The 20,822-nt window shown below is 51.6% G+C and overlaps 1 long non-coding RNA gene across 1 annotated transcript; it reads left to right on the top strand.

Moving 5' to 3' along the window:
• On the top strand, window positions 2,267-18,316 carry LOC102157480. Its single transcript, XR_002344933.1, has 3 exons — window positions 2,267-2,820; window positions 7,631-7,672; window positions 12,380-18,316. It is a non-coding gene; the product is annotated as an uncharacterized LOC102157480 (long non-coding RNA).

Genomic DNA, 20,822 nt, shown 5'->3' with positions numbered 1-20,822 from the left:
GGGTGCCCTCCCTGACTTTCTCCCTTGGGGGTTCATGTCATCCACCTACGTCTCTGTGTCTTGGGCCTGAAGAAGTGCTTAGCCTCCCACAAAGTGTTCCAATCCCCTTCTGTGTTGTTTTTTAAAAACCAAGAAAAACCAAAGTTTAATACCATGTATACTTCCTATAGACATAGGAGATAACCAGGAAAACCGAGTTTCTTCCTTTTCTTTTCCTTTTCTTTTTTTGTCTTTTTGTCTTTTTAGGGTCACACCTGAGACACATGGGGGTTCCCAGGTGACACATAGGGGTCTAATTGGAGCTGTAGCCACCAGTCTACACCAGAGACACAGCAACACGGGATCTGAGCCGCGTCTGTGACCCATACCACAGTTCACGGCAACGCCGGATCCTTAACCCACTGAGTGAGGCCAGGGATCGAACCCGTATCCTCGTGGGTGCTAGTTGGGCTCATTAACCGCTGATCCATGATGGAAGTGCCTTCTTGGGTTTTAAATCAGCAAAAAAAGATGGTCCTCCTGGAGTGAGACCCCCGGGAGAGCCGTATCCCCATTCATTTATCCATCCAGGCGTGTTTATTAAGTCCTTCCACATGCTGAGCCCTGTGTGAGACAGGGTGCTGTGAGTGACAGGGAGGGTGCTGAGCTTGGACACGGCTGATGACATTCCCCTCCCTTCTCTCTCTCTTTTTTTTTTTTTTTTTTTTTTTTTGTCTTTTTGCTATTTCTTTGGGCCGCTCCCACGGCATATGGAGGTTCCCAGGCTAGGGTCGAATCGGAGCTGGAGCCACTGGCCTACGCCAGAGCCATAGCAACGCGGGATCCGAGCCGCGTCTGCAACCTACACCACAGCTCACGGCAATGCCGGATCGTTAACCCACTGAGTGAGACCAGGAATCAAACCCACAACCTCATGGTTCCTAGTCGGATTCGTTAACCACTGCGCCACAACGGGAACTCCTCCCCTCCCTTCTCAAGGGTCTGTTCGCAAGACTCAATAGGCTTAGGGTCAGTGAAGTGGGATGGGAATGATGTATGATGATAAAAAGCATAAACTTACACGTGGACACACCCGTCTGAAGAATCTGGGTTCAAATATGGTGTCAAAATGGCATACTTTTGGCAGACCCTTGGAAATGGGGCGGAGGCGGGGATCGGGAGAGTCACTGTGACTGGAAGATACAGATTTGAGATAGGACCTTGGAGGTAATGGGTCAGATGATGGGGGTGGGTTCCTGGGTTGAGGGGGGTGGGAGAAGGCGGGCCTGGGGGAAAGGGAGGAGAGAAGATGGGGGGGGTGCTGAGGAGAGAACCCTGGGAACTGTTCCTCGAAAGACTGGGAGGCCAGAGGAAGCCTGTTCTGAGAGATGAGATGGGAGCTTCAGCAAAGGTTGGTGGCACTAGTGTCAGAGGAGACGCAGGGCCTAGTGGGACCTGGGCATCGGTGGCCTCTGTGACCACAAGGCAGGAAGCGGAACGTAGGGAGCTGGGAGCTTAGAAGAGGTGGGGTGGAGAGCTTTGGGCATTCTTTGGAGGAGCCAGGCAGTGTGGGGGTGGTGCTCTTGGGGGGGACAGCTTTGGGTGGGGTGCAGACTGAAGCAGAGGGGAGGGTCTCCTTAGTGCTGTGCATATACTAGGTGTGGACACAATGACCCCCAGTCTTTTTTTTTTTTTGCCTTTTTGCCTTTTCTAGGGCTGCTCCCGTGGCATATGGAGGTTCCCAGGCTAGGGGTCAATTGGAGCTATAGCCACCGGCCTATGCCAGAGTCATGGCAATGCCAGATCCAAGCTGCGTCTGCGATCTACACCACAGCTCACGGCAATGTCGGATCCTTAACCCACTGAGCAAGGCCAGGGATCGAACCCGAAATGTCATGGTTCCTAGTCGGATTCGTTAACCATCGTTAACCACTGAGCTTCGACGGAACTCCATCCCCCGGTCATCTTTTTATGTCTCTGGTACCTTATTCACTAAGTCCTGCCAGCTAATGGCAGCTGGTTCAGCCCTCAGTAACTACTAAGTCCCTGTTGTGCACCAGATTCTGTGCATGTGCGGTAGGTACAGCCATGAACAGGTGGACAGGATCCCAGCCTTCAAGGGTCTTCCCATCTATACGGTGGTGAGAAAGACAATGAGCGTGTTATAACTCAACTAGCGTTCTGTACCAGGAGGGCTGAAGTGGAGATAATAGCCATTGAGCTTTCATCAGAGAAGCAGCGTCATCACTAATGGGACAGAATAAGGCTTTGTCACAGGGGTTAGAGCTTATTCAAGTGTGGGAGGGCGTGGGGCAATGATGCGGGCTGCTCCTCCGCCTCTGGGGTTCAGCCTGGGGCTCGGCCAGGCTGGCGGTTGGGAAGGCGAGCATGGACCCTGGAACCCATTGTCACACCTACTCCCAACCTTGATGCCGCGGTGACCTCCCGACAAGCTGGCACCTTCGCCATGGAGTGGCACACACACCTGCTTCAGGACGAGGAGAAGTTGAATGGGTGATGCAGGGAGCCGGAGGCACTGCAGGACCAGAGGCCACCCCTCACCAAGGTGGGCAACACGTCAGTGACAAGGATGCACTCCATCCGCCCTTCCGACTTAATATGAACAAACATCTGCTGGCACTTCACTCTCACCCTCCAGACCTCAGGCAGGATGTCTCTTGCCCCTCACGCCACCCGAGCACCATTTAGGGGCTGGAATTTTGGGAGAAGTCCTGTTGACTCAGTGGCACTATGTTGGTTCCACGGACACAGTGCGAAGCCAGCCCAGAGATGAAGCGGGAGAATGCAGCTGAGTGAAGGGAGGGCTTTTTCTTAACTCAGGTGGGTAGGGAAAGCCCCTCTGAGGAGGTGACACTTGTAACAAGACTTGGAATTCAGGGACATGGAGAAGGGGAGGGTGGCTGGGGCCTGGAGATGAGGAGCCACAGCAGGTTGCATTTGCCTCTAGTCTCGAGGCTTAAGCGGGGCAGTGATGAGGCATGATGTCAGCTTTTGAATGTTCACTCAGGCTGCTGGAGGGAAGAGGGGCTGTGGGGGATGACGTGAGAAAGACTGGTGCGGGGTGGGGGGGTGGCAGATGGGGTGCTCCTACAGTGGTCTAAAGAGATGATGCCAGCCAGAACTGGTGTGCTAGCTGTAAGAAGAGAGAGAGATGATTCGATTCTGGGTCCAGTGTGGGGACAGATGTAGACCTGGAGCGGGCTTGTGATAAAGGGTCCGGCGACATTGAGATCCTGAAGAGTAACAGACTTGCTGTCCTGAGCGCCTGTGGTCCTTGCTGCTGAGAAAGGCTGTCCTTTTCCTAGTGGCTTCTTGGCTAGGGGGTCCTGCCCTCCACGGCTCTGAGAATCCATCCTCAGTGTCCCCCCCCTCTTCCCTCCAACAGGCGGGGCTGCCCCTCCCACTCCACTCCCCCCTTCCCCACCTTGGCAGTTCTCTGCCTTTGGTCTCTGGCCATCTGTCAGCAGCCCCCAGAGTCCTGTGCCTTTAAGAGAGGGAGAGAAGGGCCCAAGGAAATCTGTCTCCTCAAAGTCCTGCCTTAATGAGAGGCAGAGAGAAGATAATAAAAGCAAGAACCAGCCTGGGGGGAAAAAAGAAAAGATTTTTATCCTCCCAACCCGGCAAGTTCCCCTCTGGCTCTGAGAAGCCTCAAAAGATTTCTCTCCGAACATATGAGTAATACCCGGCGATAACGCTGTCCTCGGAGCACAGGGAGAAGATGGAATGATTCTGTGTTTGATTAGAATTAATTTCCAACCTGCAGCCTTCCTGGTGCCAACCTCCCACGCTCCCGCCCCTGCAGAGCTTGGCGGCCAGGGAAGCAAGGGAGGAAGGAGGAGAAGGGAGCCTGGGGAAGAGGGAGGCAGAGGGAGCTCTGGGCTCTGGAGCACTTCCTGGGACTGGGAGAAGAGCAGAGCGGTGTCCTCCACTGGCTGCCTCCAGAGAGAGTTGGCCAGTGGGGCTGCTGGTCTAATAACAACTGCAGAAAAAGAGCCAGTTGGATTTCCTGGGGTCTGGGGAGGCATGACTGGCTGAAGCAGCCAGTCAGGCTGGGCAGCCAGTCATTGCTGTGTGATTTTGGGTAGCTTGTGTGCCCTCTCTGGTCTCAGTTTCCTCATCTGGCTTTGACAAGTTTTTAGGGCTTAGTGGCTATGGGTTTAGGACATGAGCAACGTACCTGTGCAGGATCCAGTTTGGTTCTTACGGGGGTTGGGTCCCGGAAGTTTCCCTAGATGTTAGATTGGGGAATGATGGTGGGGCATGGTGGAGGGGCCAGGCTAAAACTGGAGTATTGAGACCTCTTTCTTGGGTCATCTCTAGGGGATTGGGGTAAATCTCCCCAAGTGACTCTTCATCACTTCATTCACTCATTATTTTTTATTCACCGTAGGCTATATGCCTAATGTGGGCTGCATGCCTGATGCAGGCTGTATGGGGTGACAAGACACAGTCCCTGACCTTGCAGATCTCTCAATATGGTGGCAGAAAGCAAGCACGAGGCTTTGGGGAGGCTGAGGGCACGCCCCTGACCTGGGCTTTGGAGGTCATAGGCTTCCTGGGGAAGCGGACGTCTAAGACCCACAGAGTGAAGGTGGGGAAGTCAGGAGCCTTGGGTTAGGATGGGTTAGGACAGCACCAGGAAGAGGGAAAGGGTAGCAGAGGTGCAGGGTGAGAACAAGCATGGTCTGTTGTGAGGGGTGTGGGGTGGGGGGGATTGAAACAGCCAGTGTGATGGGAAGGAGGCCCAGGATGGGAGGCGGCAGGGCAGGGATGGGTTCAGATTTCATCCCAGGACCCAAGGTGGGGAGGCCCTGATTGGCATCTCTCCAGGAGGGTATCCCGCCCAAAGCATTTCATGTGCCCATGAGAAGACATGGGGGTGGGTTCATGACTCTCGGGTCTTTTAAGTCCCTCCACCCCCTCTGGGAGGTCTCCCTTCTCTCACCCTGGAAGTGGACAGTTATGGTTGAAACACATGTGTGTGGGAACAAGACCTCTTTAGCATGGATCTAGCGCTTGAACGGGTAAAGGCTTTGGAGAGACAGGCTTTGGCTCCCTTGCAGAGTCTCTTAGTGCTAGATCTGGCTGCCCTGATGAGAGTGACCTCTTCCTATTCATGGAGTGGCTGGGTGGCTGGCTGTCCAGCTCTGGAAGGAAGGGTGATTGGGACGGACAAATTTTCATCTTAAAGAGGTGCGACCACTGGAATGAGCACAGCTAAATCTGGTTTTCCAGTATTGGCTCTGTCATGTACAAGTTGTGCATCCTTGGGGAAGTCAATTAACTTCTCTGAGCCTCAGTTTCCTTATTTGTAAAATGATATTAATAGTACCTGCTTCCTTGGACTTCCCATCATGGCTCAGTGGTTAGTGAACCCGACTAGCAACCATGAGGTTTCGGGTTTGATCCCTGGCTTCACTAAGTGGGTTAAGTAAGGATACGGCATTGCCATGAGCTGTAGTGTAGGTCGAGGATGCAGCTTGGATCCTGTGTTCTGTGGCTGTGGCATAGGCTGGCGGCTACAGCTCCAATTGGACCCCTACCCTTGGAACTTCCATATGCCAAGGGTGTGACCCTAAAAAAAGTAAAAAAAAAAAACAAACAAAAATAGCACCTGCCTCCCAGGGTGGTTTGGAGGATTAAACAAGATGATGCTGGTGGTGGTGGTGATGACACTGATGGTGATGACAATGACATTAACAGCTGATGTTTATTGAGTCTTAAACCCTTTTAGTGGATGGTGCTATAGACTGTTCAGATCCCTGCTTCAGGACCGAGGCACCCATCCCTGGTCTCCAGGAGTGTTGCCAGCTTGGAATTTCTCTCAGCCCAGATCAAGGTCACATCCATTCCTGAGGATCAGCTCCCTGGCCCCTGTGGGAGAACTTAAAGAATGATTCCCTGCCCCAGAACTCCAGGTTTTGGCAACTGCAGAGCCGGTCAACTTCTTCCTCTGCCCAGACCCGATTCCCACCCCTACCCACCCCCCCCCCACCCCACCCTGCACAGGTGCTTTTCCAAGAGCCTGCTCAGATAAACCTCCTGCATCCAAATCTTCATTGGCTGTTTCTCAGGAGGCTCACGTGGGACAGCCCTTTGCCTGTAGTCTCAGGTCATACTCCTAACAGCCCTTTGCAGAGACATCATGATTAAACTGTTTTTCACACAAGGAAACTAGAGTGGAGAGATGAAATCTCTACTTGCACCTGCAGAGGTAGTAAGTGGCAAAACTTGGTCTTGAACGCAGGGTACCTGCCTCCACAACACAGCTTGTAACCATCCTCTGGAGCCTGACCCATCACAAAGGGCCCTCCCTGCCCCGAGTTCCTGGGGGGAAGGCTCTGGACCATTGCCACTTGCTCTGAGCTCCCCCCATCCCCTCTCCTTGTTCCCATCTTGCCCGCAGCCTGGGGAGTAGCAGCAGTGGCAGCAGGCTTCATGAGCCTCCCCTGTGTGCCTGCATCACCCAGTGGAAAACAACACCTCTCTCGGCCACCCACTCCCCAGCTGCCGATGTAACACCATTGTCACTGCCACCAGGGTGGGTGTCTTCGCCTGCGCCACCTCACATGTGGCTCGTGCCGCTGGGGAAACTGCCAGGAGGAGAACTATGGAATCTGATCTTGCCCCAGATGGAGATCTGAGACCCCAGGGGCGGGGGATGAGGGGGAGGCTCTGGCCAGGAGTGGAGCTGCCGTCAGCACTGAGTCCCGGGAACCCCTACTGACTCAGGAGGGGTCCCTGTGCTTTTCTGGGCCTCGGTTCTTTACCCCAAAGACGGGCAGACCTCCACGTGGATCCCCTCCGCCCCCCGCCTCTGAATGACCAGAAAGCCGGCTCTGTCTTCACTGGTGCTTAACAGCTTTGCAGCTTAACACCTTTGCAGACACGGTCACGTTTGAATCTCACGGCACCACTGTGAGGCCGAATGGTGGCCTTCCTGTGGCAGATGATAAATAAGGGTTCAGAGGAGGGCAGAGACTTGCCTCAGGCCATTTCATCTTTTGAAAACTCTCGATATTCCCTCATTTTTAACCTACACATCAAAAAGTACACGTCACTGAACGTGAGCCCTGAGAGCTTAGAAAGCATCCCATCTGATCTTTTGTTTCACAGATGGGGACTTGCAGGCCCCACACCCCCATCCCCAGGTTACAGTGACAAGTGGCATGAGTCTTCGGCTCATTCAGGGACTCTTGGTTGCGTATTTCTCCAATTTCATGCCATGAATTATTTCCCTTGTAAGCCTAAAACTTAAACCACTAAGGGGAAGGCACAGGCCACACTGGCCTATGGATGTTTGGTGTACGTTTCTGATGGCCTGTTGCGGGGAGGGGCAGAGCCCTAATTGCCATGATCGGGCCTGTTTCACCTTTCACACGCAGCTGCGGGCACGCACGGCGGAGATGGCTTTGTGTATTTATTTTCCTATCACAGTGGCACTGGCGGCTCAGGGAGAAGGTGAGGCTGAGCAGCAGGGACAAAGAAATGTGTGCGTTCTGGCAAATTTGGAGAATTAACTCTGAGGTTGTTCCAAGGAGAAAATGATGTTTTGAATGGGGAGTTATTATACATTGGCGCTCACTGCCTTTGAAAGAACACCTTGTTTATTTAACTGTTCTGTTTACAGATGTATTTCTACCTGACGCAGTTTGAAAAAGAACCTGAAGAGGTAAGTTATTTAATTAGATCGTGAGTTTCTGGAGGGCAGAAACTACCCTGGTGACCTCTCCCCTTCGGATGGGCTAATACTTGGTGGCATCTACCCTTACCCTCTACCCTCCCCGAGCTGGGTTTTCTGCCTCTCTCTGTTGTAATAATCTGTTGCTGTGTCTTTGTTTTCCACTGAAAACACTGTGAGCTCAGTGAGGACAGAAACTCTATGTTCCATGTTTCAGTATGTCATCCAACTACCTGTCCATTCATTCAACAAGCAGACATCATCCATCCATCCATCCACGTATCCATCCATCTCTTCAATCATCCATTTGTGTAACTATTCGTCTCTCCATCATCCATCCATCCATCCATCCATCCATGCATCCATCTCTTCAATCATCCATTTGTGTAACCATCCATCTCTCCATTTATCTATCCATCCATATATCCACACAACCATCCATCTATTCTTTCAAAATGCAAGGGAGTTGCACAAATGAAGCCAAACTGGATGAACTACAAGCAATTATCCTTTACCCCAGTTCTCATTTTCTTTCTTTCTTTTTTTTAAAGCCATTGGCATTTTAGTAAAAATTAGTCCTTTCGAGTTTTCTTGGAGTGCAGTGGGTTAAGGATCTGGAGCTATCACTGCAGTGGTTTGTGTGGGTGCTGTGTCGAGGGTTTGATCCTTGGCCCTGGAACCTCCACATGCTGTGGGCGTGGCCCAAGAAATCCACAAAAAATTAGTCCTGTGGTGGCTTTCAGCTCTCTGCTAGGGTGTGGGACAAACAGGTCTTGGGACGGGTCCCAGTGCTCCTTTTCTTCCAAGCACTGTGCTCTGTGTAGCACATATATTAACTAATTGAGTCAGTGGAATGAAATCTCCCAAAGACTCCATGAAGTAGGATTATTATCACCCTTTCTGCTGAGGAAAGTAAAATCGAGAGAGTTTTAGTAGGTTGCCCAAGGTCACATGGTTGGTCAGTGTCAAAGTGAGCTTTATTTATTTAATTTTTTGGCCTCACTCTTGGCCTGCAGCAGGTCTTGGGCTGGGGATGGAACCTGGACCACAGCAGGGGCCTGAGCCACTGCAGTGACAGTGCTGGATCCTTAACACGCTGTGCCACCAGGGAACTCCCAGAGCGAGCTTTAAAACTGGTCATCTGACTGCAGAGCCGGTGATCTTTGGCCTCACTGTGGTGGGAAACATTCCTGGGGGAATGATTTAAGCGGGGCCCTTATACCCTCTCTGCCTCTCTCGCCCCCAGTCCTCATCTCCAAAAGCACAGAGGGCTCTCTCACCGTCCTCTCCCCCATCCTCCCCTACTGAGAGCAACGTTTCTAACCCAAGGGTAGAGAGGGAAAGAGTGAGAAAGGCCTGAGGGGGCTGTTCCATCTGGGCCAGGTCAGGGGTGAGGAGGAAGACAAACTCTTCACTGGCAGCCAAGCCTGCTTCTCCCATGCTCTCCCCTGGGGAGGGTCGGAGCATCGTGGGTTGCGCAGCTCTGCTCTGAGCAGGCGGCGATGAGTCAGGGCGTCTAGCAGGGCCAGGGAGGGCCAAGTGATGCTAGAGGCATTGGGCCCCAGAAGTCCTTGGGGTTTTGGAGAAAGGAAGCGCGGCTGTTCCAAGTTCACGGGAAGCCAAATGGAATTGGCAGAGAGCACTCCTCCGGAGTCCGTGGGGGTTCGCCACCTGACCCCCCGCCCCAACACCTTCAATTCCCCAGATCCAGAACCAAGCCCATTTCCTTTCTGTGTCATCTCCTCTACCTCCTTCTTTCTCACTCTGGAAAGGACAGCACCATCGAATCCTTTTGCATCTGTTCCACTTTTCTTTCCCTGATTCTTTAGGTAACAGCACCCCTTTTCTTGGGATAATTGCTCCTCTCCCATTTTAGTTCTATCAGTGCTCTGCGCTTTCTGGCTGTGGGGATGGGGACCATCCGGATTAGGCTGATGATCCTTTTCCCCCAGGCCTCAGCTCCCGGTGTGAGATGGTCATGTGACCAAGCCTGACCAAGCAGAGCTCTTCCTTGGGATTTTTCTAACTGGAGCTGATAGGGAGAAATGTCTCTTCTTGGATGGTGACAAGGCCTTAAAGTCCTGAGCTTGGAGTTCCACTGTGGCTCTAAGTGGGTTAAGAACCTGACTAGTATCCGTGAGGATTTGGGTTCGATCCCTGGCCTAGCTCATTGGGTGAAGGCTCCAACAGTACTGCAAGCTGTGGTGTACGTCACAGACGCAGCTTGGATCTGGTGTTGCTAGGCCAGCAGCTGCAACTCTGATTCAACCCCTAGCCTGGGAACCTCTATATGCCACAAGAGTGGCCCTAAAAAGCAAAAAAAAAAAAAAAAAAAAAAAAAAAGTCCTGAGCTCTTTGCCATTGGATAGGGAATGACATCAACACACGGAGAGGAAGAGGCATCCTGAAGGTACCTAAAGCCCAGATTCCTGCTGTTCCTGAGGTCGGCTTCACCTGTGACTTCCCCTCAGTTGCCTTTCAGGGCAGGGGTGATGGAGCGGGTAATACATATGCCCTTTTCCCTCGTGGTTTGATTCTCTTTCTGACATTTGCAATCAGAGAATCCTAGTGATCACTGCTCAAACCAGCAACTCAAGTTTCTTCCTCGGTTCAGCCCTCCCCTTTACCTCCTTTCCAAGCAAAACCAAAATTCTTAAACTCTCCCCTCTGCTTTTTTTTTTTTTTCTTTTTAGGGGCACACCTGTGGCATATGGAGGTTCCCAGGCTAGGGGTCAAACGGGGGCTACCGTTGCCGGCCTACAGCATAGCCACAGCCATGCCAGATCGAGCCGTGTCTGTGACCTGCACTGCATCTTGTGGCATTACTGGATCCTTAACCCACTCAGAAGGCCAGGGGTTGAACCTGCATCCTCCTGGATACTAGTTGGGTTCTTAACCTGCTAGCCACAGTGGGAACCCCTTCAACTCTCCCTCTTGATGAGCTCTCACCTCTGCTCACGGCACTCCATCCCCCCAGCCTCCTGGATTACTGGTGACTCTTGCTCTGGGTCCAGGCTTACCCTCTCCAATCTCTCTAGCCAGAATAATCTTCATAGCACACAGATCTGACCTGGTTATTTCCTTGCTATAAATCCTTCAATGGCTCTCCCATTGCTCTCAAGATAAAGTCTTATCTTAGCCTTTTTAAAAAAAATCTCTTTATTTTGAATAATTTTTCTATTTATAGGAGAGTTGTAAAGATATTACAGAGAGTTTCCATATGTCCTTTACTCAGCTTCTGTGGATGGTAACATCTCACATAACCATGGTATGTTTGCTAAATGCAAGACATTAGCATTGGAACGATATTAACTAAATTATAGATTTTGTTCAGATTTTCACAGTTTTTCCAGTATTGTTCTTTTTTTGGTTCCAGGTTCTGATCCAGGATACCACATTGCATCTAGAAGTCCTAACTTTTACTATTTTTTAATTTTTTGGCTGCACCCATGGCATGCATCAGTAGTGACCTGAGCCACAGCAGTGACAACCCTGCATCCTTAACCCTGTGAGCAACCAGGGAACTCCCTAGAAGTCCCAGACTTTTTTTTGTTTGCTTTTTTTAGGGCCACACCTGTGACATATAGAGGTTCCCAGGCTAGCGGTTGAATCAGAGCTATGGCTGCTGGCCTATGCCATGGCCGCAGTAACGCCAGATCTGAGCTGCGTCTGGGACTCACAACCACAGCTCATGGAGACACCAGATCCTTTAACCCACAGAGCAAGGCCAGGGGATTGAACCCGCATCCTCATGGATACTAATCAGCATTTTTCCCGCTATGCTACCATGGGAACTCCCCAAGTCCCAGCTTTTAAACAGGGCATTGAAAGCCTTTTGTGATCTTGGCCTCTGTTTACGTCCAAGCCCATCTCTAGCCCCTTGTCACACCCTTTTTTTCTCAGGCCACCCTGAAGAACCTGCAATTCCTCCAGAGGCCTTTTCTTACTCCTGGACCTCTGTACATGCTGTTCTGTCTCTGAGGAGCCCATTTCCCTGTCTTGACCTCACACTTATTCATCCTGAAGCTTCCATTCAGTCAGCTCTCCTAGGAAGCCTTCTTGGCCAAACCCATCTGGGCTTGGCCAAACCCTGGGCTTCTCCAGCTGCCCTCTGCTCTCTCCATCCCTGGATTTTTGGTAAGGTTTTTTAATTAAATTAAATTATTATTTTTCTTTTTTGGCCACCGAGCGGCATATGGAGTTCCTGAGCCAGGGATCAGATCCGAGCTGCAGTTGTGACCTATGCCGCAGCTGCTGCGATACGATCCTTAAATCACTGTGTCGGGCCAGGGATCGAACCTGCATCCTGGTGCGGCAGAGACGCTGCCCATCCCATTGTGCCACAGTGGGAACTCCCATCCCTGGGTTTTTTTAATCCCAGATTTTGATGATCTGTTTCCTTGTACTCCTCACTAGATTGAAGAAACTTTGGGCTGGTGCCCTGCTTTATTTTTCTCTGTAGGAACTCAATGAATGCTTGCAAAATGGATGAAGTTAGGAAAGAGTCCATATCCACAAAAGTGTCAGCGAGAGCTCAGAGGGAGACTCTCCTGGCTGGAGGGGAGCCTTCTTGACTTGATGGCTTGATGCTTGCAAAATGGAGCAGTAAACTAACATCTACTGAGCACAGATTCTGTGCTAGGCACGATTCTCAGTACTTTGCACCCACTAATTGAATCCTCACAAAACCCCTCCTAGGTGTGTGCCTGCTTTTCTCCCCATTTGACAGATGAAGAAGTACAAGTGAAACAATTCACCAAGATGAGCAGTGATTAGAGGCAGAGCTGGAATAGACCTGGACTTGCTTCTTCTTTGCTAGACATTGGGGTGCATGTGCCCTGTGGACCAGAAAGGGGGCATGGGTGGTAGGAGGTAGAATTCCAGGGCGGGACAACTGATACACCTAAAACATTTTGGAAGGTAAGCATGGGTGACCCCACTTCTGGAAGAGTTGCGATTGTGGGGGGATGTGTTGTTACCCCCGAGGGTGACAGATGATTGGGGGCGGGGGGGGGATAGGTGTTTTGGAGATGTGGACCTGGAGGAGGGGTGTGATTGCAGCCTGGTGGCAGAGGCCACCGATGCTCTCTGGAATGTAAGTTGGCTGGGGACTAATTAATTAGAAAGCTCTGAGAACTGGAAGCCACCCAAGAGGAGAACGTCTCAAGGAAGGAAGAACTTAGAGGCCCAGAGAAAGCAGAGCCATCTGGACCGGGGTGGGGGTGGAGTCCGGAAGAGGCTGCTCACGCGAGGTTCTCGTACGAAATTCTCGCGAGACGAATGCTGTAGTTCATCTGGGCCCCTGCAAACTACCCCCGGGTTTATCATTTCTAGCCTGAGATTTCCTCCAGCGCATTGGTACAGCTTTGTACCCGAAGTGGAGGTGCACCTCCTCCCATGAGTAATAGCTGCTTTTTGTGCAGTGTTTACGAAAAAGGCCTTTTAAGCTCTCTTGCTTCCAATTCATTCTTCCAAGGCCCAAAAGAGGTAGGCAGGCCTCATTTCCATGTCCTGTTTACAGATGAAGAAATGGAGATGTACTGAGGAAGATAACTTGCCTGAGGTCACGCAGCTAGAAAGGGACACAATAAACATGGAATAAATGAATAAATAAGAACTCTTTGAGGCTGGCTTCTATTCCTTTTCTCTAACCTTTGAGAAAGGGACTTGTGTGCCTAAAACTGGAGTGCCTGGCATGTGATGGGGTTTCGATAAAGGGGTGTCGAATGGATGAACGAATGGATTCTCAGAAAGAAATAGGAGGAAAAGGTGCTGATCATGTAAAAACCTAGCATCAGGGTGTCTGTGAAATGATGGGCCTGATACATCATTCAGTCACTCTGCATCCCAACTTAGCCGACAAGAGCAGCACTCTCCCCATTTCTGCGGGAGGGGAGGAGACTCAAGGAACTAGGTGACTGGTGAGGGACCCCACAGCTGGTGAGCTGTGCAGACAGACCTAGAATCCAGGGCTGACATGGGGTGTTTGTGCCATCAGCTGGGCACCTACCCACACAGACACACAGACACACAGATGCACACTAAGATACATATCTACACATACTCACACACACGCATACCCACAGACACCCCAGACACAGGCCGACAGACACAGGCACACACGCAGATACACAGACACACAAAGACCTAGATGCACAGAGATGCACACACAACACACAGCTAGAAACACGCACACACAGATATACACAGACACACACCCACAAGTTGTGGTCTTTGGAGAAGAGTCCCCAAGGCTTTGGCTAGTGTTTCCACATGAGTAAATCACAGGGAAGCTTCTTTTTGGGTTTTCCCTGGCTGGTTCCAATTTAATCTCTCCAAAGAATGCAAAGAACCCAGCTTTCTGGAGACGAAGACTCTTCCTTCTCCCACTCCCTTCCAGCTTCTCTGAGAGGAGGATGGAAAATCCAACTGGGAAGGGGCCGGAGGAAGGCGAGGGTGATGAAATCACGGGGATCGGGGAGGCGGTTCCCCCTGGAATCAATTACTTTGCATAGTTTTTCCTTCCTTCTAAAAAGGGCAGGTGCCATTGCTCAAGCTGGCTGGGCTGTGGGGCTCCCTGGTCCATCAGGATGACCAGCTCCTTTTTCTGGGGAATAGCACCACCTCCTAACCTCCACTGGCACCGCAGGAAGAGTTACATTCTCTGTGGAGGCGGAAAGAACCTTGACTTTGGAGTCAGACCCAGGTTCAAATCAGGCTCCACCCCTTCCTGACTGCGTAACCTTGGATGACTCACTCAGAGCCTCACTTTCCTCATCTGTAAAAGTGGGAGAGGGGCACCTCTCTTGTAGCTTATGAGGAGGATTATCCGCGGTCCTGCCTATGAAGTGCCCAGGACTGAGCTGGCACAGAACACGTGTTCCGGCAATGGCGTTCCCTTTCCTCTCTCCCACCAAGCACTCCTTCCTCCCCTTTTTGGTGAGGCTGGTTCCTTGATAGTCACGTGGCCATCTCCCCAGCTCCTGGTCCAGGCCCTGGCACATAGTAGGTGGTCCATAGACAGTGATAAATGAATCTTTCCAAAGTCTAGATCTGCTCTTGACTCTCCTTGGTCCCCAAACTCATCAAAGGATGTTCATTTTATTATGAAGAGCGGGTTAAGCTCCTTACCTGCTATTTGAAACTTCTTTTGATCTGACCCCAGAGTCCCCACCTCCAGTACTGCTCTCAGCCCATAGACTTGGGCAGCCGGGCCCCGGTCAAGGGCTTGTGCTTTAGAAGGTCTGATCTGGCTTTCCTCTGGCCCTGCCCACTTGCATGGGGCAAGGCGTCTGCAAGGCCAAGGGGACAGGTCCACCCCGGAAGCCACACCTCGCCATCTGGGCTATGCTTTAGGACCCAGGCTCCCCAGTTCCCTACTCAAATGGCCTTGAGTTTGCTTCCAGGGCCTGCATGGGGCTCTTTCCTGGGTCATCCACCTGGAGTTGGACCACACTTCCAGTGTGTGTGTCCCTAAGTCAAAGGCACAACCAGAGGGGGGGGCCACTTGTTAGACCTGAGGCTGGTGCTTGCCATATTCAGGTGAAGCCCCAGCTGTGCCTGAGAGGCCCTTGTAGAGAGAGAGATGGAAAGTGTGCTGGGGAGAGAAGGGGTGGGAGACGCTTCTGACCCAGACCTTTATTTGCATGCTTGCCTTGGGCCCAGGAAATGTTAGGGGTGGGTCTAGTGCCCCCACCCTCTGCAGGAAAGAGGGTGCTCAGTTATAGACTGGAAGGTGTGAGTGTGGGTTTGGGGACCTCTGCACGGGGGACGTTCATGTTCTCTGGACCTGGAGCTGTCCTGTTGTTGGTACCACCTCTGGGCAGGGATGGGCTATACTGTGCCTGGGAGGGAGTGTTCAGACTGAGGGGACCAGGTAGCCATGAGTGATGCCAGAAGGTTCCCAGAAGGTGCTCCCTGGCTCTGGGATGGGACTATAATGCCACTCATGTCTCTGGTCCCGTTTTTGGCTCTGCCCAGCAGCTGGTGGAGTCGGGCCACTGCGGAAAGGGGACAGCGAGTGCAGGGACAGTGGGAGCCCCAAACCTCACCCAGGGCCAGGGGCTGCTGAGTGGTTATTGGGTGGGTACCAGGAGCAGCACTGCTAAGAGGATGGCCAGGTTGCAGCTGCCAGTAACAGGGCTTTATTTCCCAAGTTAGTGAGGACCTGGCATTCGGGAGGCCCAGACCCAGTCCTCAAGTAGCTTCAAAGCAAGGGCAGGGCTTGGCCAAGGGAAAGAGTGGCAGAGCTAGCACTGAAGCCCAGGATGCCTCTTTCCCTTGCTCGGTCACTTTATCGAGGCATAATTTAGACACAAGAACCTGTGCCAATTTCAAATGTACGATTTGATGAATTGTGACACATGTCTACAGCTGTGCTACCATGACCACAGTCGTGGTATGGAACATTTTCATCACTCCTGGGCCCCTTTGCTGTTGTCCCCTCCCCCACCTCCTGGGCCCAGGGAAACTTTGACTATAGTTTTGCCCTTTGTAGAATTTCACATAGATGAAGTGTAAGGTGCCTGTCTTCTGTGTCCGGCTTCTTCCATTTGGCACAATTATTTGAAGACTCACCCATATTGTTGCAGTGTCAGTGGTTTATCCCTTTCATGGCTGAATAGTATTCCATTGTACGGCAGTATCACATTTTGCCCATTCACAAGTTGACAGACATTTGAGTTGTTTCCAGGTTTTGGCTGTTACAAATAAAGCTGCTGTGGACACAGAGGACTTTGCATGGATATCTACTTTCATTTCTCTTCAGTGAAATTGTTGGAGCAGGTGGTAAGTGGGTGTCAAGTGCTGTGCAAAGTGGCCCTACTATTTTGCATTTTCACCAGCTGCATGGGAGCATCCAGTTCCTCCTCATCCTTGTCAACACTCCAACCCAAGACTCCTGCCCATGAAGGCCAGGCAGTGGTGAGACTGTGACACGAAGGGGAAGATGGGTCTTGGTTGGGCTGCTCATCTCTGGGAGGATCTTAGGTTGTCAGAGTAACAAGAACCTTCAGGGATATGAAGCTCTGTGTTGTCATTTTACAGATGGGAAAACAGAGATCCAGAAGGGGAAGGGACCTGTACTTCTCCAAGTGCTGGTAGAGCTGGGAGGAGGCGGTGATGCAGGTTTAAAGGCAGGAATTTTGGAGTTGGGCTGGCCCTAGACTCTACTCTTGGCTTAACCAATTGCTAACCTTTCTGAGTCGCTACTCTTCCTTCTGTAAAATGGGGACAAAAACAACCTCATAGGATGAATGGGGAGGACTACATGCCTGGAGTGTGAGAAGTTCAAGAAACGTTTATTACTTTTTTTTTTTTCCTTTGTCCACGATTGTGACATGCGGAAATTAGGGATAGAACTCATGCTCCATCAAGAAACATTTATTGAGCACTTACTAAATGCCAGGCACTGTTCTTGGTGCAGGAGACATAGCAGAGAATCAGACAGACACAGTCCCTGTGCTCTGGGAGCTAACAGAGAGTGGGGAGAGACAAATCATAAATAAGGAAACCAATAAAATCAATAATCATAAATTGTGACAGGTGCTGTTAGAAGGCGACAAACTGAGATCCGTTTCAGGCAGAGTCTTTCTGAAGAGATGCTCTTAAAGTGGCATCTGAATGATGGGGAGGAGCTGACCGTGTGGGGACAGGGAGGTGGTGGCGTTCCAGGGTATGGGAACAGCATAGGCAAAGGTGCAGAGGTTGGAAAGGGCAGATTGTATTTCGGGCACAGGAAGGGCAGTGCGACCCTGGTACAGAGGTTCAGTAGAGAGTATCTATGGGGATGCCAGAGAGCTGACCCGGAGCTTGGTGGGGCTGGGCCTTGCTGGAGTTTGGATTTTGTATGAAGGGCAGATTTATTTTAGACACTGTGTTGGCTGTTATTATTCTTCCTCTTTTTGTCCATCACTCAGGGGTCTTCATTCCCAGCTCAAGCCTCTTTCCAAAACCCCGATGTGGGCAGGTGCAAGGCTGGGGTCTGCAGCCAGCTGGGCCTGGGCCCCCACCCCGACCTCTCCGGCAGGCCTGGCAAGCGGAGGAGTACCAGCTGGCGGGGCAGCGGGTGGGGGAGACCACCTGCTGTTCCCTATTGTCCATCAACCCATTGTCTGGTCCATGCCCTCTGCTCTGAGGACAGCGGGGGACAATGGAGGAATGTGATCCCCAGGCTCCTGTTTCCTGGCCTGGTCCCTCGCCCCCATGATGACACCAGGAGAATGCCCCCGTGGGGCGGAGGCAGGGGCTCTGCCAAGTGGGAGGTGGTGCTGCCCGCATCCTCATCATCTCCCTGGCAACCGCAGCTGCCAAATTGTTGGTTGGAGGGTTTTTTTTAGCGTCCCGGGTGGGGGTTCTCTTCTTGCCTCCCCCTGGAGGGGGGTGTGCTCTTGGGAAAGGATCTGCTTCTTGCCTCCCGAGGGCCGCAGCTCCCGGCCTGTGCGTATGGGCTCCTCAGGCCACCTGGGAGCCTGGTGCAGGAACATGCCAGAGACTGCACACCCTCAAGTTGCCAGCAAGATGGAGGCACCGCAATAAACTCAAATTATATGTGAGAAAAAGTGTCACTGTTGTCATCACCCAAAGAATCAGGATGTTGTTCAACTTCTTTGTGTTTGTTTTATGGTTTAGCATTGTTTTTATTTGGATTTACACGGGGTGATGAGGCAGGTACCACCCCTCTTACCATTGCTTAAGATTTTTTTTTTTTCTTTTCATAGCCACACCAGCGGCATATGGAAATTCCCGGGCTAGGGGTCAAATCAGAGCTGTAGCTGCCGGCCTACACGAAAGCCACAGCAATGCCAGATCTGAGCTGCCTCTGCGACCTACACCACAGCTCACGGCAACGCTGGATCCTTAACCCACTGAGCGAGGTCAGGGATCAAACCTGCAGCCCTAGAGTCTCTACGTTTGGACCCGGCCCTCAGGGGCATGAAGGGTGGGAGCAGACTCCTGCACAGCTCCCCTCACATTCCTCTGGTGGCGACAGTCACATCTCCCAGGGCAGTTTCGAAAGCTAACTTGTTAGCAGCCCGGGAGGTCTGATCGCTGGCGTTCCAGAAGCCAAGACGTGGCTAATAGCAAAAGGGTGATCGTCAAATAAGTCAGACAGGGACAATAATAGCCAGTGTTTATTGGGCATTACTCTGTGCCAGTGACCGCTTTATATATGATAACTCATTTGATTATCACAATAAACCCAGGAGTTGAGAACTATTGCTATCACCTGCATTTTGTAGACTGTGACACTGAGGGGCAGAGAGGTTCAATATATTGCCGGATGTCACCCTGCCATGGGGTGACAGAAGCAGGATTTGAACCTGGGCAGCAAGACTCCATGCAATGAGCTCTTACGCCCTCTCTCTCTGATTCCTGGTGGGCTTGTACACAGCTCTTCTTTCAGGAGCCCAGCTCCAGCCCCACTCCGGGCCAGAGTTCTGGGGCCATAAGGAGCCCAGGCAACGCCTCTCCGGGCTGTCCCGAGGACTTGGCCTAGCCTGGGGCTGAGAGCTGGATTGTGGCTGGACATGGCCTTGGGTGTGGCCATGTTCCTTGGCCTTCGCCTCTAGGAATCTCACTCTCCTTTCTGTAATAGATAATGACTACAGCTTGCTCTTGGGGTTGGTGTGAACATGACATGAGTTAATGCACATGAAACGCCCAGAACAATGTGCTCAATAAATGCTAAGGCTGATTGTTATCTCTGCTTCTGCTCCCCTTCGGGTGATGGTGGGGCTTGAATAATGGGTGAAGACCCTTCGTATGTGGAAGCCAATTGCACAAATGTCAGGGCTCAGGGTGACTCATTTACATAGGAGTGTTCAGTCTGGGGAGCAGGAGGGGTGGGGGCTGAGAGGACAGCCAGCTTCCCAGGGACTTAGTGCCAAGTGTCAGCTCAGTGGTGGGGGGGCAGTGAGGGCACCCGCAGGTACAAAGCCAGGGTTCAAGTCTGTGCTGCTCCCTGAGCCAAAGGGGAGTGTCTTGGGCTGGGACTCTGTGCACATTCCTATCCCTCTTGGGCCTCAGGCTTCCCCATCTGTAGAATGGGTGGATGGGGCCTAGCTGATCTCTAAGCACCCTCATGCCAGCTCTGATTTTCTGTAACTCTGAGCATAAGAGGATGTGTAAAAATGAAAGTGGAAATAGACACATGGTGTGGTAGAGGGATTGTAAAAATATACCCAATCCTTCCCTTTTCTCTGTAATCACACCATTTACAAAATGACTTTGCAGCTTCTCCCCTAAAGAGGTGGATCTATTTCCCCAGCAGGAGCCTGGCTGTCCTGGTGGTTTGCTTTGGCTAAGGCAGAGTGGAGGAGATGGCAATGTGCTGGCTCCAGGCTGAGGCCTCAAGGGCACTTGTAGCTTCTTCTCTCTGTCTCTCCCTCCCCTGCCTTCTCCCTCCCTATTCCCCCCCCATCTCTGACCCTTGTGACTGCATGTCAACAATTCTGGGCTGGCCTGCCTGTTGGAGGAGAGATGTGTGGTCTAGTCGCTCTGTCACCCCAGCTGACCATCAGCTAATTGTCAGTCAGGTCAGTGTGAGACCATCCTAGACTCACTCGCCCCCAGCCCATCCACCAGCCGTTGGCAGACCCACGAGCAGGACCAGCTGAGATCAGCTGCATGGATCCAGAGGAGCAGAACCACCCAGCTGCCTTGCAGACTGCTGAGAAGAGATGTTTATTGCTCTGTGCATTGAGGTTTGTGGTTGTTACACAGCATTATGAGTCAGTTGATAACTGATACACATGGTCAATGAAAAAAGGGTGGCTTTGGTCCGTTGTCTGAGCCCTGCTGGGGACTGTCTTTTGCTCTCCTCTTGGGGGCAGTGGCAGGGGAGGGGAAGGAGGGGAGAAGGCCCCGTGGGTTTACTGTACTGGTTGAGAGGTTAAGTTCTGGATGGAGACCGCGTGCCCTGCCTTAGATCCCAGCCTGTCCACTTTCTAGCTGTGTGGCTTTGGTCAAGTTCATTAACAGAGAGGTCTTTTTTTTCCTCTCTAAAATCTAGATAATCATAGAACCCACTTGGGGTTTTTAAGTGGGTTGAGTTGAAACATGTCAAGTGCTTAGAAAATCTCTGCCTATGTGTAGTGTCCATGGGCTTAAGATCTAAGATAATGTGACAATGAATCCTGAT

Source organism: Sus scrofa, chromosome 6, assembly GCF_000003025.6.
Source record: "Sus scrofa isolate TJ Tabasco breed Duroc chromosome 6, Sscrofa11.1, whole genome shotgun sequence".
In the NCBI taxonomy this organism is placed as follows: domain Eukaryota; kingdom Metazoa; phylum Chordata; class Mammalia; order Artiodactyla; family Suidae; genus Sus; species Sus scrofa.
The sequence above is the reverse complement of the archived record's forward strand: the minus strand, read 5'-3'. Positions and strand labels throughout refer to the sequence as shown.